This window comes from Xyrauchen texanus, chromosome 31 (genome assembly GCF_025860055.1).
Source record: "Xyrauchen texanus isolate HMW12.3.18 chromosome 31, RBS_HiC_50CHRs, whole genome shotgun sequence".
NCBI classification, from domain to species: domain Eukaryota; kingdom Metazoa; phylum Chordata; class Actinopteri; order Cypriniformes; family Catostomidae; genus Xyrauchen; species Xyrauchen texanus.
In genome coordinates, this window is record NC_068306.1 from 23053472 (window position 1) to 23078684 (window position 25213).

At 38.5% G+C, this 25213-nt stretch overlaps 1 pseudogene; it reads right to left on the bottom strand.

Moving 5' to 3' along the window:
- The window catches only part of LOC127625331 (pyruvate carboxylase, mitochondrial-like), a 196459-nt pseudogene that overhangs the window by 124641 nt on the left and 46605 nt on the right, over nt 1-25213 (bottom strand).

Below are 25213 nucleotides of genomic sequence, written 5' to 3' on the forward strand. Positions count from 1 at the left end.
AAATATATTTTCAGATATTCAGCAAGACAAAATAATAATTGAATTTACACAAATGATCCTGTTTAGAAGTTTGCATCCCCTTGGTTCTTAATATGTTGTGTTGCTACCAACAGTGAAGCTGCCAACTTTTCTGCACGTTCTTTGGTTTCCAAGCATCTTCTGCACATTTGAGTTCTTTCCAACACTGGCCATATGATGTTGACATCCAGCTTTTGACACTTTATGACAATTGAGGGAAACATACACATAAACTATTAAAAAAAAGGAGTAAACATTCATTTATTTTCAAGAAAGCCACACACTATATTGAGAACCAAGCGGATGTAATAGAGGACTTCCACAGAGGAAGTCATACAGATTTTGAAAGACATGAGGGTGAGTAAATTATGACAATCAGGGCTACAGTTATAAATTCTTGGGCTTGGTACAAAAATATTTTCAACAGGCCCCCCTCTAGTTAGTTGACTGACATTGCATGCGGGCAGTTCTTCCATCAACGCACGCTGCCCGGCGGATTTTGCTATTGCGCACTATCTCCGTGTTTATATCCGCGTCTCCCACTGAACGCACTTAGATATGGCATACAATATGGAACAGTCTTTCTATGTGTGTGTGTGTCTATATATCTCTATCTATCTATCTATATATCTCATATATATATATATATATATATATATATATATATATATATATATATATATATATATATATATATATATGTGCTAATTATTATTTAAAATTTTTTTAACCATTCCTTTAAACTAGAAGATCTGAAGACCCAGGCTGCTTGGCTCAGTAAACTATCCGCAATGTAAATTTAACATCACCAAATTTCTATGAAACTCTCCCACTCCAGTTCTTTCCCTTCATCTCTCCATCTGCATGGCTCCTTATCCCTTTTAAGTGAAAAACATTCTTCCAACATTACAGGACGTCCACGTCAGCCTTTGAAGCTGGGTGCAAAACAGTTTCATAGGTAACGGAAGAACATCATTATCAGTGAGATCCAGCTGTCGTCTCGTTTATTACCGCCAAGACCCTGTGGTTAGGTGTAAGAACAAAAGATTTCACCCATGCGCATCTTCGGATAGATCTGGAAGGTAAAACTCCGGTATTGCGGTGTCTGGCCAATGAGCTGGCAGAGTATGGGTATAACTGGCTGATTATAGTGAGCAGTTTATGGGCAAGTCAACTCCTCGGGCTGTCTCTATACATGCACATCAGATCTGTAAGCTCACCAGAGACCCTGGTTAACCTTGTGGCTCAACTAGATAACAACACAACACAACCTCCCTCACATACACAGACAGTGACGTGTTTAGACAGATGTAAGGCTTGCAAGTCAACAGTGACTGAGTAGAGAAAGCTGATATCAATATTTGTTCAATTATTCATCCGTAAACAAATAATTTCCAACCAGTCTCAAAGGGAATGCTTTCTCCCTTCAGCAGCTTCTCACACAATATCACACCTCCCCGATATCATCACACACAGGTAGGCACTTACTGTTGTGTGTGTACTTGGACTGAGAAATATTTATAATATTGATGATATATTTGTAATAATGTTACTGCCAATACATAGCAACATTGTGAATATTGCAGTGATTTTAATGCACATTTTATTTGCACATTACATTTCCTAAAGACGTCATTGTGGAAACTTCCTAAAGTTTCATGATCCTTCTTTGATGATTTAAAAGCATTCGGATTTATTTTCATAAAGCAGTTTGAAGTTTTGCTCATATCAATGAATCGATAAACACCGATTTAACAATTCATTTTCAATTAACATTTTTAATCTACTTGAATCTACAGCCGTGGCCAAAAGTATTGTCAGTGACATACATTTTGTGTTTTGCAAAATTTGCTGCTTCAGTATTTGTAGATAATTTTTTCACATGATTCTATGGTATACTGGAAAACAATGATAAGTGTTTCACAAGTTTTAAAGGATTTTATTGACAAAAATACTTCAATATTTACAGTGTTGACCCTTGTTCTTCATAACCTCTGCAATTCGCTCTGGCATGCTGGATATCAGCTTCTGGGCCAAACCCTGACTGATGGCGATCCATTCTTGCCTTATTAGTGCTCTGATTTAATCACAATCTGTGGGCTTCTGCTTGTCCACTCGCCTTTTGAGGATTGACCACTTGTTCTCTATGGGATTAAGATCCGGGGAGTTGCCTGGCCACGGATCTAAAATTTCAATGTAATGATCTCCGAGCCACTTCATAATCACCCTTGTCTTGTAACATGGTGCTCCATCATGCTGGAAAATGCACGGATCATCACCAAATTGCTCCTGGATCGTTGGAGAAGTTGCTCTTGCAGTACGTTTTGATACCATTCTTTATTCATGGCAGTGTTTTTAGGCAGAGTTGTGAGGGAGCCCACTCCCTTGGATGAAAATCAACCCCACACATGGATGGTCTCAGGATGCTTCACTGTTGGCACGACACAGGACTTGTTCACCTATTCCTCTCCGGACTATCGAACCTCTCTCCTTGAAGTTCTTAATGATCCGGAAAATAGTTCTTTCAGGTGCAATTTTCATTGCAGCAATTTCCTTGCATGTGAGGCCATTTTGATATAAAGCAATGATGACTGCACTTCTTTCATTAGAGGTAACCATTGCTAACAAGAACACAATGATTGGAAGCACTTCTTCCCTCCTTTTATAGCAATCAGTCTGCTCTTATAATCCAATCAGAATGATAGAGTAATTTCACCTGACTAGTACTCGTTCACACTTTCCCAGGTGCTGCTGATATGATTAGTGAAATTATGTTGGCAGGTCATTTTGTGCCAGGACCAAAAAACAGGGAAATTTGGTGTTTTGTGATAACGTAAATGTTTTTGGCTGATGAAGCTTTTTGCAATTATTTAAAATGCATCGGATCACTCTGCACAATAATCAAGAAAAAATGTGAATTGACACCACAACAAATGAAGCAGAAAAATTTGGGAAACACAAAATTTATGTCACTGCCAATACTTTTGGCCACGGCTGTAGTAACAATGGCTGTTTGGCTAAAATTATGGTTCCAGATTGCCACTTCAAACCATTTCAGAGCAAATATATTCAATAAATATTGAGAAATATATCTAATATATCTAAGGAGTGGTGGTGGCGTAGTGGACTAAAGCACATAACTAGTAATCAGAAGGTAGCTGGTTCGATCCCCACAGCCACTACCACTGTGTCATTGAGCAAGGCACTTAACTCCAGGTTGCTCCGGGGGGATTGTCCCTGTAATAAGTGCACTGTAAGTCGCTTTGGATAAAAGCGTCTGCCAAATGCATAAATGTAAATGGCTAAAAGTTAAGGCTCGGTCCTGGTAAACTCTGTTAGTGTGTGTGTGTGTGTGTGTGTGTGTGTGTGTGTGTGTGTGTGTGTGTGTGTGTGTGTGTGTGTGTGTGTGTGTGTGTGTGTGTGTGTGTGTGTGTGTGTGTGTGTGTGTGAGCGTGTATTTATCACTTTGTGGGGACCAAATGTCCCCATAAGGATAGTAAAACCCGAAAATTTTGACCTTGTGGGGACATTTTGTTGGTCCCCATGAGGAAAACAGCTTATAAATCATACTAAATTATGTTTTTTGAAAATGTAAAAATGCAGAATGTTTTCTGTGAGGGTTAGGTTTAGGGGTAGGGTTAGGATTAGTGGATAGAATATAAAGTTTGTACAGTATAAAAACCATTATGTCTATGGAAAGTCCCCATAAAACATGGAAACACAACATGTGTGTGTGTGTGTGTGTGTGTGTGTGTGTGTGTGTGTGTGTGTGTGTGTATGTGTTTTTTCAGCCTATTCTGTTGTCACAGGCTGAAAAGGTTGCAGAGGGGAGTGGGAATGCGCCAGCTGGGGATTTAAATAGGGACGCTGACCCACCTCAAGTCTTCCTGTGTCAGGCTGGAAGCCACGTGCTGGGTCCTCAGTGGTCACACGGCACTGGATGGCATAGCCATTGATCCGTATCTTGTCCTGTCTCAGACCCAGCTCGGGCAAACTACGACCTTCACACACTCGCAGCTGAGCATGTACCAGATCCACACTGGACGAGAGAGAGAGACAGACAGAGGCATCGTTTATATAGAAAAACTAAACATCAAAAGCACACCCTGCGGCAGTGCATACATCAAGATCACCACAATGACAAGAAAACTCTTACACACTTGAATAATTTTACTCTGCATCCAAGTGGCAAATATACTGCATTTATAACAGATTTTTTAATGTTGCACAGAGTCAACATTTAATAAAGGAATGACAATTACATGAGAAGAAAAAAAAGAAAACTGTTTACATGCTTAATTATAATCGAGCTACAGTGGGTTTTTGCACCGTCAAGCTTCAGCCAAATACACCGGGTTAAATGCATGTCCCACATCTCGGAATACGCATGCACATAATGGGGAGGTCAACTGTGGTGCGATTAACATGTACACATGCTGGATGAAGCCAAGCTACAATTGCATTATCTACAGTATGTGAGTCAGACTTCACTAAAATCAGATTGGTACAATTTTAGACAGACTAAAGCATTTAAAAAAACATTTTAAAAAGATAAATTATTGTTTTGGTCTAACTTGCATTGAAATTTTAAAGTGCATGTAAATGTACTGAATGTATTGCACAGTTGAATGTTTATTATTGTACTGTATAAAGGGGTCATGACATAAGGAATACAATTTTCCTTGATCTTTTGACATATAAGAGGCCAGTGTACAATATAAATACACTGTGACTTTCAGAACTGAAAACTTCCTCCTTAATAGAAAAAGAACATTTATTGAAACCAGACTAGAAATGGGCCATTTGGAATTTGTGGAACTTGTGACATCCAAGGACCAAATACATCTGCATATGACTGCCTCTTCAGCAAGACATCAACACCTATATTTCGTCACTGCACCCTTGGCCCCACCTGCTTGAGCTCTGACAGTCAGTCACAGGTGAAGAGGAGAGACATGGGCCTGTCATGGGAGATTCATCCAAAAGGAGACTTACAAAGGACACCGTCATGTGCCTATCTGGCTCATGCATTGAAATCTATTAACATTTTAAACCCACAGCCTTTTGTTTGTGTTTAATGTTAGCAAGGAATGGAAATGCTATGAGGTACTTATTACGCTTGCTTCAAGATATCAGCAGAGATGGCAATAATTTGTTGGGATAAAAGGCATTAAACAGCTTCAAGGCTACAACTTTCTAACTTCAGGACTCATCCTCTTTCTGATGAATGAATAATCAAATTACAAAGTGTTTGCGTGTATGTGTGGGCGAGAAAGATAACTGCACCCAATGGGTCAGGAAACATATTTTAAACCAATAAAAGAAGAGGGAGGTGTACAGTATTTGATTTCAAGCTCTGAATCAATAATTTAGACTACAAAGTATCTTTTTTTTATCTCCAGGCAAGGAGGCATTTAAAACCAATTTAACTCTCGAAGGCAGACATACATAACCACACAACCACACATTCCATCCTTTTGATAATTCTATCATGGCAATATACTCATCTACACAAACACACATGTTATGCTCCGTCATCAATAGCAAAGGTAATATGTTTGCACAGCCCAAAATATTATCTGACTTGTCCTCATACATTTTTGAACACTGGCATAAAAAGGCTCTGAATATTGCATGCATATGTCTTCATGACATTGCCACCTAATGATCCTATCTCTCAGACAAACACAGGTCATAATAGCAGAGAGCAGAAATAAATGCATTGAAATTAAACATCAAAATCAGCTTAATGTTTTATGACTAGTATTTTCTAATATCAGATCATTGTGCAATTGTTAAAATTACATTTATCGTGCGATGGAAGCCTAATGGTTTGAGATCTAAGCTGCAAACAATAAGGTTGCAAGGTCAGTCCAAACTAGGGGACATGTACCAGGGATAAAGACACTTAACCCCAATGTTTTTCCAGAGAAACTGCCCCTGCCCCCTTGGTAAAATGACGGGGCAAGCCATTTTGGATAAGTACCATCAGCAAAAATGACAAATGACATTCTGCATTTAAAAGTGTCTGACACAGGTTAACACAAACAAGTACAAGCCTATTAGTATGCTGGGTTTCAAAAACTATCCTAAATTAGTAATGGTACACTGCAAAATAAATAAAGAAATGAAATAAATAATCCTTATTTCCTCAGTTGTTTGTCTTGCCCTCCAATAAAAATGTCTAAGCATCCATAAAACAAGATAAATATACTTGAGAAACAAAATTGTACAATATGAGAACAATTGTTTTTCAGAGAATATATCTTAAAATATTTTTTTTCTTACCCCATTGGCATATTGTTCTTTCCTGTTTTAAGATATAAAACTCACTATTAGTTGTTAGATTTATGCTTAAAAACACAATTTGCCAATGGGATTAGAAAAATATAATTAATTCAAGATTTGTTTCATGAAAAGTCTTCATATTTAACATAATTTACCTTTACAGGAAAGTGTACTCTATCTCGTACTAAAAAGACATTCTGGGAAACAAGACAAAAAATACTCATGAAGACATAAACTCTATAAAAATAAAAGAAAATGTAACTTTTCAGGAAACTGTATTTTAAAGATAATTTTATAAAAATCCAAATAACTTTACAGATCTTTATTGTAAAGGGTTTAAACAATGTTTTCATGCTTTTCCAATGAACCATAAACAATTCAAAAACATGCACCTGTGGAATGCAGTTGTTAAGACAGTGGACTACAGCTTACAGACGGTATGCAATTAAGGTCACAGTTATAAAAACGTATGACACTAAAGAGACCTTTCTACTGACTTGAACACCAAAAGAAAGATGTCCAGGGTCCCTGCTTTTGTATCCAAATTTGAGAGCTCAAGAGCATACAATCCTGGCCATTTAAGAAGATTTAAGTTTCAAAATTTCCCATAGATCCAGAAAAGAATTTCGTATTTGCTTCATAACTGTCCTGTTTTAAAAACCAGAATATTATAAAAGTAGATTACTAAGAAAGATGTTTTAAGACAGTGGTTCTCAACCGGTGTAGGCTACGATGGAAGGGAAAAAACTGGAGGAAAAAAAAATTTGGGGCAAATTTTTTTTATCACTAAACTACTGTCATAAATGTTATAGTTTTGTATATACATAACTCCTGAATAAAAATTTAAATGTGTTTGGACTGATTTAAAAAAAAAAAGTTTTGAACAAATTTGATTGGTTTGTCGATAGTGACCGCAAATGCAAGTGATAAGCATAAGCGGTTTCATTAAGCGAGTCATTGAGTCATTCATTCAAACGATTCGTTCAAACGGCCGATTCATCAAGAATGAGACAGATGTTTGTGAATGGGTCACTGAATCTTTGACTCAACCAATTCGTTCACAACACTGAATCATTCAAAACACGATTGAGTATTGCTGTGAGATGCGCTATGCTAAATAAATAACAATACACTGTTGTAACAGCAATATCTCCAAGTTTTGTTTTTCACTGTAAAAATGTCATGATTTGCCAATGCAAAGAGAGTGCCGCCACCTTTTCCCCCCACTTCAAGCACTGATTATAACACAAACAAATCATCCTCCTGGCGGCTTTTTTTTTTTTTTGTCAAAAGCGACAAATCCAGCGACTTTTACTGGTGTTTTTGGAGACTATTGTGGTGTTTGGAGACTCGAAAGCACGAATCACTCTGCAGTTAGGCCTACTGTGCTCAACGAACAGCAGGTGCTGGCGTGATCCCCTCTCCCGTCCAAAAGCACTCACAGGCGGTCAGTCTCTCAGTAGCCTCGCGGAGCAGTCAGAGCAGAGAGCAGAGAGCAGAGAGCAGAGAGCAGAGAGCAGAGAGCAGAGAGCAGAGAGCAGAGAGCAGAGAGCAGACACACACCCCTCTGCGTCCAGGCTGCAAATTAATCGCGCATGCGCATGGCCGCCGCTGTTCCCGCCCTGGCTTACAGAGCGGGGTATAAATGTAAATGTTCACTCACTCTCACACAAAAATAAATCACTGCATTTAAATTGACTCACGAGATAGCTTTCCATTCACTCTAGTCTAGTCTCTTGCCAAGTTCGCTTGTGCCAGCTCTCGCTAGTCTTATCAATCTCGATTTACATAGGCCTTTACTACAAAACCCCAACAGTCTTTTTAAAGACTAAACCCACAAACATTCTTTTTTAAGATTAGATCAAATCTCAGCCCTAGCCAGTATTTTTTTTTATAACCGCTAGGCAGTAGCTAAACTTAGCTAAAACTACCCACACGACTAAGACACACACACACACTGACGAGGACTACAATTGTTAAGTATTAAAATAAAATCTGAATTGTCTGCAAAATAATTATTTTGTTTGTTTAATTAAAGATTGTGCCTAAGTCCCGACTGATTAGCCCCTGATACGTCTCTCAACATACACCACGCACACAGTTACATATTGCCTAAACTTTATTGAAAACACATCAAAATGGAGAAATTTCTTGTGAGGACCAACAAACAAGCCAACCGACGCACCACCAGCTGCAAAAAATCTTCGAAGGTACGATGAAGCATACCTGCAATTTGGGTTTACAGTCACGGCTGATCTGAGACCTCAGTGTGTCGTGTGTGCCGAGGTGCTGGCAAACGACAGTATGAAGCCCTGCAAATTAAAAAGGCACCTCGAAACAAAGCATGCTGGCATTAAAAATAAACCAGCTGAATATTTTAAAAGACAGCTTGATGGCCTCCATCAGCAACAGGCAACCATTTCAGTGCACAGCACTGTGTCTAAACAGTGTTTGGAGGCATCGTATGTAGTGGCCAAAACGATCGGTAAACTGGGTAAACCGCATACAATCGCCGAGACTCTCATTTTGCCGGCAGCGCAAGACATGTGCAGAATAATGATAGGCGATAGTGCAGCAGCCAAAATCGGTGCAGTACTACTGTCAAATGACACAGTCGCTAGGAGAATTGTAGACATGTCCAATGATATCAGAGAGCAACTGATAGAGTTCGTAAAAAAGAGTCCTTATTACGCGCTGCATCTGGACGAATCCACTGATATTGCTGGGCAGGCACAGCTCCTCACCTATGTCAGGTATCTGCGGGACAAGGCGATTGAGGAGAATGTCCTGTTTTGCCGGCCTCTTCAGTCGCACACTACAGGAGAAGCCATTTTCAATGTCCTTGATATTATTATCCGTGAAAATGGTTTGGCTTGGGACCGATGCGTTGGCCTATGCACGGATGGTGCGCAGGCAATGACGGGGCGTGAGCGTGGCCTAGCTGCTCACGTTCAGCAAGTAGATCCACTTGTGAAATGGACACATTGCATGGTCCATCGCGAAGCACTAGCTGCTAAAAAAATGTCGGTTCTCTTTGACTCCATGCTGAACCAATCCGTGAAAATAATAAATCTCATCAAATCACGGCCGCTAAACTCTCGCTTGTTTGGGGTCCTCTGCCAGGAGATGGGGTCAGGGCACGAACAGCTGCTTCTGCACACTGAAGTTTGCTGGCTCTCCAGGGGGCGGGTGTTACAGCGGTTGTATGAGCTGCAAGAGGAGGTGAAGTGGTTTTTGACAGAAATCAAATCAGATCTGGCGAAGCATCTGGATGACACTATGTGGCTTGCGTCTCTGTCCTATTTGGTCGATATATTTGACCACTTGAATGGCCTCAACCTGTCTTTGCAAGGCCGCGAAACTCATATTTTGCTCCTTGCAGACAAAGTGCACACCTTCACACAAAAACTAGACCTCTGGCATGGCCGCATCAGTCGAGGGAACTGCGACATGTTCCCCAGCCTTGCAGACTTTATCACTGATGCAGACACGTCACACGATTTCTCCTCCCTATTTCAATCAGCATCTGAGCACCTGTCAGCAATGAGAAAACAATTTGCGACATACTTTAAAGAGGATTATCGCTCTTTTGTGTGGGTTCGAGATCCATTTGTGTGCACAGCAAACGAGCTATCAATTGATATGCAGGAACAGCTTATTGTGCTGAAGAGTGACAGTAGACTGAAGGAACTCTTTAGCTCCTGCCCTCTTTCGTCATTCTGAGAAGCATTGATGCAGCAATACCCTGAACTCTGTGACGTCGCCTTGAAGATTCTCCTTCCTTTCGTGTCGACATATTTGTGTGAGGCAGGATTCTCAAAAATGACTGCACTCAAAACGAAATACCGCAATCGTGCACAAATCGAGGATGATTTGAGGCTATGTTTATCAAAGATTGAGCCAAGAATTGAGGATCTTTGCAAGGCAAAACAGGCTCAGGTCTCACATTAACATCACCTACCAGCAAGCTTCTGTAAAAAATGCAGATGATGCCTACTATTAGGCCTAGTAATAATAACAATAATAAAGCATAAATTAATATCAGAGGTCTGGTGCCAATTCCCAATTATAGCAACAGCCTAGTAATGATAATAGGCCTACTGATGATGATAATAATAATAATAATAACAACAATAAAGCATGTAACCTCATATAATTATATAGCAATAGCATAGTAATGATGATAGGCCTACTACTACTCATAATAATAATAATAATAATGCCTGCAAGCTCACATTAGAAGTCTGGTGCTACTGCCAATTATAATAATAATAATAATAATAATAATAATAATAATAACAACAATAAAGCATGGGCGGGGCGGGGGGCACTGGGGCCCCAACTGCAATGAACCAACTTTGGGGGGGCCCAGCTTGCAAAAGGTTGAGAACCCCTGTTTTAAGAAATGACACATCTGACACATCCATGCATTCACTTCTAAATCCCAGGCAACAGTGGTATTATACAGCACACTGTGGCTAATAATGAAGCTTTTTCAAAAATGTGTCATCAGTGCTACAGTGCTACAACTCTATATGAATCAGAACTGCATTGTAATCAGAGGAGCACAGTAGAAGAATTGTGGTTGCAGCAATAGCCATTGTAAATGTTGTTATATGCCACTTGAATATTTTATATGTGATTTACACAAGTGGGACATGTTCACGCACCAACATCCTTGATGGTCCTGGAACAACACTACTATCAAAATCAGATTTTAGGAATAATCTTGCTCTGATTTCAGGGATAGGTTAGGATTTGTGATAGGGCTGAGGCAAGGGCCAGGGGTGATATTCTGAATATTCACCATATGTTGTGTCTTGTATATACAGAGACAATGCAGATGCATATTTGATTTGAATACCAGCAGTACAAATGGTAGGGTTCATATGTTTGCGCCTTTCCTCCATCAGGCCAAACAATTCTGAGCATAGTGAGCAACAGTTACAGTAGCATTACCACCGGAACATGGAATGATTTCAAAAAGTTCCTGATCTGGATTTCTCAGCACCGTTGGCTAATCATACGAGAACCCTGCTGGTGGAACGTCTTTACTGATGTGGCTGAAGAGGACTGAAGATTGATGACTTGTTCCGCCAGTCCATTCTAATCCTGATTGTGCAGCACCACATTGGAGAATGAAACAGTAGCCATGTCATGCCTGAATAGGTACAGAACGGCATGATTCAGCAACAAGAACTGTTTAGACTGATGGTAAAATGCTGCATTTGATTCATTTCTATGATTCAGTTCAAACGGTCCGTTACAATGAATCAATGTAAAACTTTGATTTAATGATTTATTTCCATCACTCAAAAAAATATATATATATTTTCATGTATTACAATGTTCTAATCTAGTGAAAACATACATGTAGGTGAACACAGCTGTTTTTTATTATGCAATGCTATATTGGTCCATATAAATAAAAAATAGTTTGTTTCAGTGGCTTAGACTTAGTGAAAAATGAAAACTTGTCATTTTAAGCCATTTCAGAGCAAATCCAGAAATAGAGATATCAAATAAAGTTAAAAGAATATTCCAGGTTCAATACAAGTTAAGCTCAATCGACAGCATTTGTGGCATAATACTGATTACAAAAATGTATTTAGACTCGTCCCTCCATTTCTTTAAAAAAAAAAAATAATTTAAAAATCGAGTTATAGTGAAGCACTTACAATGGAAGGAGGGGTTTCAATTATTGGAGGGTTTCAAGGTGAAGCATATATTTTATAAAAGCACTTGCATTATTCTTCAGTTAAACCTTGTGTATTATTTGAGCTGTAAAGTTGTTTAAATTGTAATTTTTACAGTAATTTTAGGTTTTGATGACATTACATCGTCATGGCAACAAAGTTCAAAAATTGGCTATAACTTTACAAAGAAAAGGTTAATAAGTGATTTTATGACTCTAAAATCATGTTTACATGTATACTGTTTATGTCTTGTGGCTATAAATTTGAAATAGTGAGTATTTTAAAATGTTAAAAAATTGGCCTCCATTCACTTCCAATTCTAAGTGCCCTACTGTAAACCAGATTTTTAATTTAAATTTTTTTTTTAAGAAAAGGAGGCGCAAGTCAAAATTCATTTTTGTGGTATTCAATATTATGCCACAAATGCTGTCGATTGAGCTTAACTTGTATTGAACCCAGATTATTCCTTCAGCCAGCCTTAGTTAGAGCTATGAAACTATGATATACATGTTGTTCCAGGAACAACAAAGGATTCAGAATAGTGTCCTACAAGGGTAAATAATGTTGTAAATCCCACATTTGCAAACAAAACAATAAACTACATTATAGAAAAATTCAACCCCCAAACTGCCATTGAATACCCTTTTAATATCCAGACAGCAGACAATTTCAGTAGCCTACAGCCAGACAGATGAGAGAGACACAAACACAGACAATGAAGACTGGGAGCAACAAGAGAAGAGAAGAGAAGAGTGAAAAAGGAGGACAGGAGACAAGACCCAACTGCAGAGAATGGTGATGGGAGCTGCACAGTGAGGGTTGTGGGAGTCATGTTAATATATTCAATCTGATTCTCTGTTCCATTTTAATTGCAAACGCAAGGCAGCAGCATATGCAGAAATTATGTGGGAGTGCAGTGATCCCAGTCAGTCATACAACACAGACTGAGCCCTTGAGTGACACTGTTGTTGTGAGAGACAGTGTGTCCTCAATTTCCCAGAATGTTTAATAACTCACAATGTCTCTGAATTACTTACGACCAGTGTTTGAATTCAAAGAGATTTTTTTTTTGTCATCATTTACCAATTAAAAAAAAAAAGCTAAACAAAGTCCAAAATGTATTTCTCTAACTCCTAGAGATTTCAAGCTACAACCATACAACTCTGCAAAGACCTTCAGCCTGTTCTGACTCGGGTTGCAATTACTTTTCTAACTCATCCAAAATATTGTTTTTTTTATAGCGGATGATCCAAAATCCCCAAAATCCCTTAGACTTCCATTTACAGAATGTTGAAATGGGCCAAGACTATTCAAACATAAAAAATTTTTTAAAATGTAAATAAACCTGCACAATGTCCTCCATTTTATCTATCTATCTATCTATTACACATCCATTCAGTCCTGTGGGCGAAAATGCCTTGTTGATGCTAGAGGTCAGAGGAGAATGGGCCGACTGATTCAAGCTGATAGAAGAGCAACTTTGCCTGAAATAACCACTCGTTACAACCGAGGTATGCAGCAAAGCATTTGTGAAGCCACAACACGCACAACCTTGAGGCGGATGGGCTACAACAGCAGAAGACCCCTCCAATACAAATAGGAAAAAGAGGCTACAATTTGCAAGAGCTCACCAAAATTGGACAGTTGAAGACTGGAAAAATGTTGCCTGGTCTGATGAGTCTCGATTTCTGTTGAGACATTCAGATATGTAGAGTCAGAATTTGGCGTAAACAGAATGAGAACATGGATCCATCATGCCTTGTTACCACTGTGCAGGCTGGTGGTGGTGGTGTAATGGTGTGGGGGATGTTTTCTTGGCACACTTTATGCCCCTTAGTGCCAACTGGGCATCGTTTAAATGCCACGGCCTACCTGAGCATCGTTTCTGACCATGTCCATCCCTTTATGGCCACCATGTACCCATCCTCTGATGGCTGCTTCCAGCAGGATAATGCACCATGTCACAAAGCTCGAATCATTTCAAATTGGTTTCTTGAACATGACAATGAGTTCACTGTACTAAAATGGCCCCCACAGTCACCAGATCTCAACCCAATAGAGCATCTTTGGGATGTGGTGGAACGGGAGCTTCGTGCCCTGGATGTGCATCCCACAAATCTCCATCAACTGCAAGATGCTATCCTATCAATATGGGCCAACATTTCTAAAGAATGCTTTCAGCACCTTGTTGAATCAATGCCACGTAGAATTAAGGCAGTTCTGAAGGTGAAAGGGGGTCAAACACATTATTAGTATGGTGTTCCTATTAATCCTTTAGGTGAGTGTATATATATATATATAATATTATTATACAATTTTTAAATTCCATAACATTTCTAGGCTTTCCATTCCTGTGGGAACCCTGTATAAATAAAATTATATTACAAGTGAAAAAATATTTTTAATAATATTTCTAAACGTAAAACTTTAAATCTCAGGGGATATTTCAAGTACGTATTTTACGGTACGTACGTAAGTTCGGCTGGAAAAAAAAAGTTCAGGAATACCTGCTCTAGAGCCAGAAGTCATTACACAAACAAACACACAAATCTAATTCCCCCGAGAGAAGTGAATGGGATTGTGTGGGTGGCCCACATTCAATGTTCAGTTTAAATAACTTCACGTCAATCGATTTTTCTTTTCTCCTACACTATTAACCTCAAATTCATATTTGACCTTTAATTACCAAGTCTCTTCTCTACAGCTAACTTTCACCTCAAAACTTTTGGCATCTCATGTGGCCCATAATGACCTACACCATTAGTTGACTGTCCATTAAAAGATAAATCAATACGCTTGCAGAAAACACTCTACAACAATGCCCTAATGCCTCAGTCAGTTCCCCTGTTAGGTGAGAAAGGTTCTTCCGCCTCATTCATTTTGCTTTCTCTCTCTGCATCTTTGTCTTACTCTCTCCAGCACCTCCATCACTTCGTCTCTCCCAGCCCCCTAATGCCCTTGTCCAATTTCTTCTCTGCAAAAATGGACCAATACAAATGAGCAGCTGCAATTTAGTAACAACCCAGAGCAATTAGAAACCCATTACCAGGGTCAACCAAAGACAACGCACCCACCACAAAAACTCACTGTATTAACTCCATAGCTGTGAGGTCAGAAAAGAAGCATTGAGTATAGAACTGAGACACTAAATCAGCTCTGCCATCCACGTTCCATGCATTTTTTTCCCCACAGATTACATGGAGGGAGACCTAGGAGGAGCAGTCCCACACAGCCAGACATTTAAAAAATTTTAACGGTATAAACAACGCAAGTTCTTGAGTGAACAATCATCTCTCATAGCATATGCACAACGGACATCAATATTATAATTGAAAACGTACTTACATTTCGGGTTGTTTTTTAACACCAAATCCTATCGTGTACTTTCAGAAGACTTGAAATATGACGTCGCATTAATTACTTATGCACACCCAAACTTGTGCATCCCAACACCATGGAAAAAAAAAACTTAAAGTCAGCTAATCTGATCAACGAAGACTTGTTGAAGAAACTTGCTGTTAAGGCAAACCTCTTAACATTTTGTGCGCATTATGCATCTGACAGCCCATAAACCGTCTGAGTGAGACAGCTGAGAAAGTATAAAATATATTTCACTACCTAAACTGACAAGGTCACTGTGATCAGTTGTCTTATTACTACTGCCTTAAGACTTTTTGGCATCAAGTTAAGAAAAAAATATGGAGGAGATATCAAATTATGAAAACATGATGGGTAATTAAGGGCAGCTGGCATATTTTATTACCTTGCCCATGGCATGGAGAGAGTGGCAGAGGGTAATTGATCTTAATTATTGTGCCCAACTGAAGGTCATATTATTGACACACAGAACAAGACTGCGGCATAAGAGAAAGACCAGCTGCATACAAATACACAGCCGAACATGATTGTCTCACGGCATCAGGATCGACAATACACACACAAGTGAGCGAGTAATTGGCGGGAAGGATCAGGAGAAACAAGGCAGTCATTAAAGCAGGCTGAAATGACTCCTCTCAAAAGAGATTACATTTTTCTGCCCCTTCTTCTGCTGGTAAACTGTTGGTTTTAAAGCCTATAAAAAAGGACAAATCCAAAAAGCTCTCTGGTTATATCTCATATTTGGTTACATGCTTTAATGAAAGATAAAACTCAGACAATACAAACACTATATAATTTGCTTTAAGCTGAAGGTTTTCATTTCTATGCCACTAGCATCAACAAATGGAACAGCAAAATAATAAGAAATCAAACATCTTACTGTAACAGGTAAAGAATGTGCAAGGAGGCCGCAGGAACCGGCTGAACAGTAAACAAAATTTAATGAGAAACTCAACATAAAACAAACAGGTAAAGAATGTGACAAGGAGGAGGTGGGAACTGGCTGAACCGTCAACGTAAAGTTAAATTAACTTAAAACAACATAAAAAATAAGGACACACATGCAGAGCAGCCACGTGCGTCTCTCTCTCAAACTAGCGTCTCCAGCTCTCGTTTATCTCGCTCTCCTGTTGATCAACTGATCCACGCCCACCTACATTTACACACTTATTCCGATATGATTACCTTTTGTGGTAGCTCGCCTGAAAGAGTGTTGGACTTTTGACTCTGAAGACTCGGTTCAAGCCTAGCCCACCACGCAAGCTAACATGAAAAGAAAGAGTCATAGAAGCGACATTAAATTATGTGGTTGCTTCAGAAAATGTGCTTTTATTGTCAAATTTGCTTTAAGGACACTATCGGTTAGGTTTAGGGTATGGATGTTTGATTTGCTTACCTCTCATTTGCTTTTAGGACATGACTGATTAGGTTAAGGTGTTAGTTAAGGGTAAGGATGTCTGTTTGTTTAGCTCTCATTTGCTTTTACAATACTATCAATTTGGTTTAGGTTAAAATGATTTAGATTAGGGATACACATTTTACTCATTAAAACTATTTAAAAATGTAATATTCACCTTAAATCTCATCTGATTACCTCACCATTTCACTTGCTTTCGGCGCCCCACACTGGACATTTCACTGGGAAATGGCAGTGAAACTTGTAATGTAGCATGACGTTTTTCATTTAGCAAAAAAGTTCATGAGATTAGGATGGGCTTTTTATATGACGGTGGTCTATCTGGAATACCACTTCCTGACAAATGACATGACAGCAGACAAAAGCAGAATAACAAAAAATAAAACAGCCTACTCTATGGATTAAAATTCCCGGTGTACATAAGTCCACTGGGAGGCAAAGTTTCGATCGAGTCTTGATTCGAGTCCTGTTCGCCTTTTTGAACAGGCCTTTGGTGTAAATAGGCATTCAGACCAGCATTTTTTTTAAAGAATGTCTCTCTTTCCGCAAGGGCCTGGGGAGCTCAGTGAGTAAAGACGCTGACTACCACCCCTGGAGTCGAGAGTTCGAATCCAGAGAATGCTGAGTGACTTTAGTCAGGTCTCCTAAGCAACCAAATTGGCCCAGTAGCTAGGGTGGGTAGAGTCACGTTGGGTTAACGTCCTTGTGGTCGTTATAATGTGGGTGCTGCGGAGACTTAGTGCATGTGGAGGCTTTACGCTATTCTCCACGGCATCCAAGCACAACTCACCACGTGCCCCACCGAGAGCGAACCACATTATAGCGACAAAGAGGAGGTTAACCCAACGTGACTCTACCCACACTAGCCTCAACAAGCCATGTGATAAGATGCGTGGGTTGATGGTCTCAGACGTGGCGGCAACTGAGATTCGTCCTCCGTCACCCAGATTGAGGCAAGTCACTATGCCACCACAAGGACTTGGGAGCGTATTGGGAATTCCAAATTAGGAAGAAAAGGGGAAAAAAGAATGGATCCCGATGCCTGTGCAGTTTGCGCTACCTTATAACCGAGTCATAGAACTAACAGGACTGAGTGACAGTAAATGTCTTGTGTTTTCTTAAGATCAAATCAACCAGTCATATATGTGGGGTGAGTGCCGCGTGAAGTTTTACTCCACGACATCAGCCGAGGCATGTCAGCTGTGCATCTGATGCGGCCAACTGTCACTAACTCGCTGCTAAAACTGAGACGAATAACTTTGCCAAACAAAAATGTAGCGATAAATTAATTTTAAAAAAAATTTGCCACCTATCATATATTTCCTTTCTGGTATTTTCATGAAAACATGCGCCAAGTCTAGGCACAAGTGGGTTTGGTGAAGTTTTGTGCGCAAAATGTTAACGGGCTGGGTCAAGTGCAATTTATTTGGGAGGTTCTTCACCGGTTATTGCACAATCAGCATCCAATTATATAGTCTATTCCCTGTCAAGTACCAGCGACATAAAGACAGCATATTCATAAATAGTTGGTAGTGGAAATAGACTGTATGCAAAGAATAAGAAAAATATAAATATGGACTCTTTAGTGCATTAACTGCATCCTTAATGAATGTCAGGCATATTTGTATGGCAGTGACATGCTCCTTTTATACGCATGGAAAATTATGTTCAGGACTTGGATGTAGGCTACGTTAAAATGTATTAATCATATTGATCAAGTGACACACAAATCATGGCTAGTATTGATTGTATCGGCCTTCCAGGTTAGGCTGTGGATCAAGGGATCATTTTAATAATTTTTTATAATTTCTTAGCATGCACTTCACTTCATCCAGTCGAATTTGCTTTAAAAATTACATTAATTCATTGAAACACAAAAAAGTACAATCAAAAATATTTCTAAATTCATATTTCACTTCAAACTAAAAGTATAAAGAAAAAAAAACATTGATAAATTATATGAAACAACCTACCCAAATCCAAAACTGTTCTCTCACACACCACTTTTGAAGTGACTTAATCACTTCACGACAACAGGTGGAAAATTACTAGTTCATACATACATTGTAAATATAAACAATATTAATAATAATAATAATAATTGAAAAATAAACCATGACCTCTAAATTTTATACAAATCTCGTACATTTTGTTGCACTTTGCACCACTTCATTTACATAAAATACATCCACAGTTTTCGCACAGACATCCACAGATAGAGCAAACACACCAATCCACGCCCAATTGCACTTTGCGCTGGCACAAAATTGGATAAGATGTAGTGCATAGTGGCGTAGAGCTGCACTTCGCGGCCACAAAAATAAGGCCCCAGGTCTGACATTTTGGCACAAAAAAATATAAAAAAAAAGATTTTAAAATTAATTTTTGGATTTAATTTCCTTGATTATCCATTTTTTTTAATTGTGAGACAATAAAATTATGAATTAGAACAATGAAATTAGAACAATGAAAATTCAGAATCTGACAAAGTGAAAAGATATATGTTGCGATCAGATTTGGTGTAAGGTTAACAGGCGTTAATGATCAAGTTTCAAAACTGGGTGTGAAGACCTGATCCTGGACCAGTGTTAAAAGCAGCATGTGATCAGAGCAGGTGGGGTGTGTTGCAGTGGTGGCTGGTGGTTTTTAAAAGAGGGAAGCACAGATGTCGGTCTTAAAAAAATAAAAAGGAAAAAGTGTACTTGCATATTTTTCATGTTTTATATTATTCATGTTATTTTTAGTAAGTTTTTGGGTTGGTCTAGTTAGGTAACTTAAATGTCTGCTCTCCTATATTATTTATTTATTTATAAGGAAATGGTCCATTTCAAATTTAAGTCAACAACATTAGTTTCTGCCATTTCACCCCAAAAGTAGCCATGTTGCCAAAAAAAAAAAAAAGAAAACATCTCTAAAAAATATTAACTAGTAAACTTACACAAAGAAAAGAGAATACCAAAAACACAAAAACCTTATATTTGCAATTTTGTTCACAACATATACATTGCTAATGGCAAAAGTGAACATTTATAATCCCTAAATTAATTGCACAATCAATTTCTTCTGCACCCACTGAATGACAGCTATTGCCTTTTAATCAGAAACGCTGTCACTCACGTACATCACATGATTGTTTCAATGATGGGCCATTTGTTATGTGGTTCAGCCCGTTTGAGAGCTTGACCAATTATCATGTAAAGAAGCAGGGATTCCAGGCAGTATAAAATACATTGATTGAAAGCCCACTGTCCAATCAAGAATCACAAAAATAGTATGCAAATAGTACTTTTGAATGCCCAGCATCCGAGCGGGACCAAAAATGACACGTTTAGAGCCTCTTGTCCAATAAACCTTGATCTTATGCTCTACTGAACTCAAATGGGACACGCCTCTGCCATAGACACCCGTTGAAGCACGGCCTTTGGAACAGCTTAAATGGGGCTCTATGCAGAGGCGGCGGCAACCGATTTTGCCGGGGCTTCAGCCCCAAATGTTTTGAGAGTAGCCCCGAATGAATTTTGAAAAGTTGACTGACAAATATGAAACCGGACAATAGCCTATGTAAACCCCGAAATCATAAGTTGCCTTATTTCATTGTGCTTTGGCTTTGCACATACTGCATACAGCCTGTAAAAATAGACATAGGCATAATCTAGCCTATAGAATAAGTTTCTTTGCTGCCGGTAGCCTATGGGCGACTCCGATTCTTCCTCTCTGTTGAATATGCAGCAGGTAGGGGAGGAGCTGACATCAACTAAACGTTACTTAGTGGCGAGTTAACAGCAGTTAGCAGGAAAGAGAGCAAAAATTAAGCAAAGGAGGCTTCTAAAATTTAAAGTGGGTAAGAATTCACATTTGTTTTTGTCCTTAAAATCTAAAGATCATCATCTGGCTGGCTTTCAGGTTAGCGCATCAGCTTCTTGTGCCGGAGACCGCGGTTCGAGTCCCGTTCGGAGCATAATATTCTTGTTTATCAGGTGTTGTTTTCTCTAAGGATAACCAATAAGCATTAGCATAAAATGTATGTGTGACTTGTTTTGTGATATTAGTTTGTAGTAAATATTCACTTTGAGGGTAGCAAAGATGTGCCAGAATCAGGCATGGAAACTGGTAACAATTAATCAGTCACTTTACTTTAGAGAAAGTTAAAAATGAAACATTGTTTATCCCAATGATCCTAATGAAAGGATTTTGACAGATGAACATGGAGAATTATATACAGTTTGATGCCAAGGTGTGTCAATGAACTTAGACTAAAGTTATTCATGTATTGCTTTAACTTAGGATCTTATACATCATTTTGACTATTTATGTCAAAAAATATAAATTATTTATATAAAAAAAATGTTTTTACTTCACTTTACTCACTATAATATAACTCTTTTGTGATGACTTTATGTTAATTTACATGAAAATTCAAGAATCATGATAGATCTTAGGGCAATCCCACTGATCTGATCTTCCCAATACATTTTCTTCAATGGTATTGGTCTATAATTTGAAATATGTAGCACTTGATGAATTAGTTGTTTGAAGCTGATTTGCAATAAGTTATGTGCTGTATCTGTTCTTTTGCATCACAGATGATTCAGGGAGGAGAGAGGATGTTGAGGATAGTACTAGAGTGGAAGATTTAGGAACTGTAGAAACAGGCCCAGCCAGAGCAAAACTCAAAGAATACCCTCTCACCAGCTTTGGACTACAGGGAAGTGGTTGCTAGTGTGAAAATAAAATGGTCTGGGCTAAGCCCCGGATGTCCTTCAATGCTGGAAACGCCTCTGGCTCTATGGGTCATGCGTCCGCGAACTCCGACGGACATAATCATGCAGATAACATCAACAGAATGAACATCACAAAAGTGTTGTATGCTGTTGCACACTTTTGTTACCTTAAATACTGAACAGGGACCATAATTATCTGAATTATAGAGAGGTTATATGCAATTTGATAAACGTGTCATTGCGCAATTGTATTGAAATTTTAAGGGATGCTGTGCTTCCCGTGTTGTCTTAAAGCAATCTCCACTGGTGTGTAGTGACTCAGTATGTGCAATTGAAGGTTACGGCTGGTGAAGGTCCTGGCATGCAAGCCCCACTGCTGGCTGAGGGGCTGGAAAAATCAACTTCATTTCAGTCAGTTGCGCTTCCAAGGCTCACAGCTGGGTTGCCATGCGATGCCAATTATGAGCGACAGCTTCAATTTCATGCGACAAGATGGACATTTATAATAAATGGAGCCCTAGAACGTCGGTACAGTCAGTCAAGCTACGAGTTCGCTACATCCACAAACGTCAGAATCACCTGTATTCAGAAAAGTCTGCATGAGTACATATCTCCATATTTAAATATTTTTCCCCTTTCAGCATAAGTGTCATACATAAACATATTCAGTCAGTATATTAAAGGAATAGTTCACCAAAAATAAAAAAATATTTTGCACCCACCCACATGTTCTTCAACCAGCATGACTTCCTTTTTTCCATCAAAAACACAAAAGTAGATGGTAGACAATATGTTAGCCTGCACCATTCACTTTATTTATTGCATCTTTTTTCCAGACAGTGAAAGTAAAGGAGAATGAGGTTATCATGCTGCATAACATGTGCTTTTGTATTCCACACAAAGTCAGTCACACAGTTTTGGAACAACGTGAATGTGGGTAGATAAAGACAAAAAAACTAAATTTTTGAGTGAACTGTTGCATTTAAAAGTGTTGGCATGTAAACACGTGGGAAGAGTATTTTTTTAGATGCCCATCACTGTTGCAAAGTAAAACAGTCTGAGTAGGAAAAATAAAAATCACCTTTTTCCGCTCTATATTTAAACTTGCACATTTCACTCTCCTTGCCTTTGTGCAGTTTTGCCACTGGGTTGAGGATAACAACAAATCACTGTTCACCATATCCCTTCCCTCTCCAAATCCCACTTCTACCCGAGCTCTTTTCTAAAAGACACGAGTCTGCTGAGAATCTTACAGGTTTCAAAGCGTCTAAGAGGATGATATCTTGCATTAATTATAAAGTTTTTTTTTTTACACATTGAAATTTTAACAGTCAAAGAACAATACAAATTCTGAGCGTTAATTAATGTTTTAGGGCAAGCTGAAAATTGCCCCTCAGATATGAAAGTTTCATTGCATTTGGCCACACAAAATGTCCTCATACATATCAATGAATATTTAGCAGAGCCGTTATTTAGCCAAAAAATTATTCTCAGAATCTAAATGCAAGGCTATCAGTTGGTCAAAAAAAGGAAAAATGGTGTATATGAAATACACTAGTTTGTGTAGAAATCCATTTGTGAGGCTAAGAAACTACAAATAATTAAGAACTTGACAAAAGATGCATTTTTGTGCATGAGAGAGAGAGACACTCACTCTGTGATCTCCTCGGTAACCGTGTGCTCCACCTGCAGACGGGAGTTGACCTCGATGAAGTAATGTTTACAGTGTTTATCCACCAGAAACTCAACAGTGCCTGCGTTCTCATAACCCACCTGAGAGAATAGATGGAATACATTAATCCATGAGAACTTTATACTGTTCAGAGCTTCACAGGTACAACTTGATGTCCCAATAAAAAAAAAAAACAGAGTCAGAAATAAACTGAGTGTACCTTAATGGCACTTTGTTATTTTTGTTACGTATGATACCCTTGCAGGGGCATTATCTCAGGGGAGGCTAAACATTTTTTTAAAAGAAACTTAATTATAGTACAGAAATAAAGCAAAACAAATAGTACAAAATATGACTGTCCCACAGCGGGAGGGGATAGCTCTCAGGGGCCCCGATAGTGAGGCACCACCACTACACAAGTGTATTCCATGCAACAAATACCGGCGCACAAAATACCAGCACTCCCCCACCCCCTCACCATCTGATAATGTATGTCAATACAAGTTGCATGTATGAAGTAGTTTTTCTTTCTTCTATTGTAATACATTAATTTTGTTTACCAATTTGAAAATGGTATTATCCAAAAGGCAAGGAGCAAATGGTACATCCAAATATATTTTGTACAGGTGTATATATTTATTTAGTATATTTTTGTTTTTGTTAAGTTTTCCCCAACACTGTAGATATTTTGCACATTTTTCTGTACTTTCACTTTTGCACAAATAAATCATCCTGTGAAATCCATTCATCGTCTTCCGTCACTTATTGGCCTTCACCTGCCAGTACATCATAACAGATGCTTTTATTCAAAGTGACTTACAAATAATGAAGGATACAACAGAAGCAATTCAAAGAGACAGTATCATGAAATGTTCTGCAATACTAAGTTTCAATTGTCAAGTCATTTTTATTTGTATAGCGCTTTTCACAACACACATAGTTTCAAATTAGCTTTACAGAAAATAATGCATAAACAGAATATGAAACTGTAATATCTATAGTCTTAGTCGTCATTGTGTAGTTTGATTAAATAAGATTGTAAAATGTCTATAAACATAAATAAATAGTAATTGTATTAAGAACCCGTGACCAAGCAGAAGGCAAATGTGGCGAGGAACACAAAACAACACACAATGTTAGTTAAATGGAGAAAAATAACCTTGGGAGAAACCAGGCTCACTGTGGGGGTCAGTTCCCCTCTGACTAACCAGCATGAATATAATGCCAAGTAGTTATTAATGTGAAGTGCAGGTCATGGCTTAAAATTAGTAAACCAAGTAAGTGTTAAGGGCCAGTCTTTATACAAAGATTTTTTACGATTTACGAAATTATAAGATTAATTTCTTTGAAGTTCAGCCTGGATTAACTGAAGAAGTTCAGACTAATGCATTGTCCTTTGTTAGTCGGCCGATGAAGGCTTTTGTTGGCAAATAATTGATAGTCTATGTATTCACTTTTAAAAGTGTAGTCCATCATTAGACCAATGTGATGCAGACATAGATCAGTGAGTTGCATCGCAGTTCATCCAGCAGGTCATTTCGGTGAGGTCTATCCTAAATCCAAGATTCAGGCAGTGACATATGAAGTATCCCATGTTTATGGTTGGAGTTGGCATCAGTTCATCCTCAGAAGTCCACGTGAAGTCCGGCATACCTAAATAAAGCAGCCTAATTGTGAGTTGATCGATAAATTAGGTGTATGCCTGGCTAAATAGAGTCTTTAGGCTACACTTGAGCCAAATATGAAAATGATCTACCTCCTTTTGTGAATTCTGATATTCTAGGAACCATTAACAGGCCAGAATTTTGCAATCGTAATTAATGTGATGGAATATAGCTTAATTAATGTGGAGCTAGACCATTCAAAGCTTTGTATGTAGTTAACACAATTTTTACATTAATATGAAATTTAACAGGTAGCCAAATGTAGCAATAATAAAATGGGGCTAATATGATCATATATCTTTTTTCTAGTCAGCACTCTGGCTGCTGCATTTTGAACCAATTGAAGGTTATTTATTGAA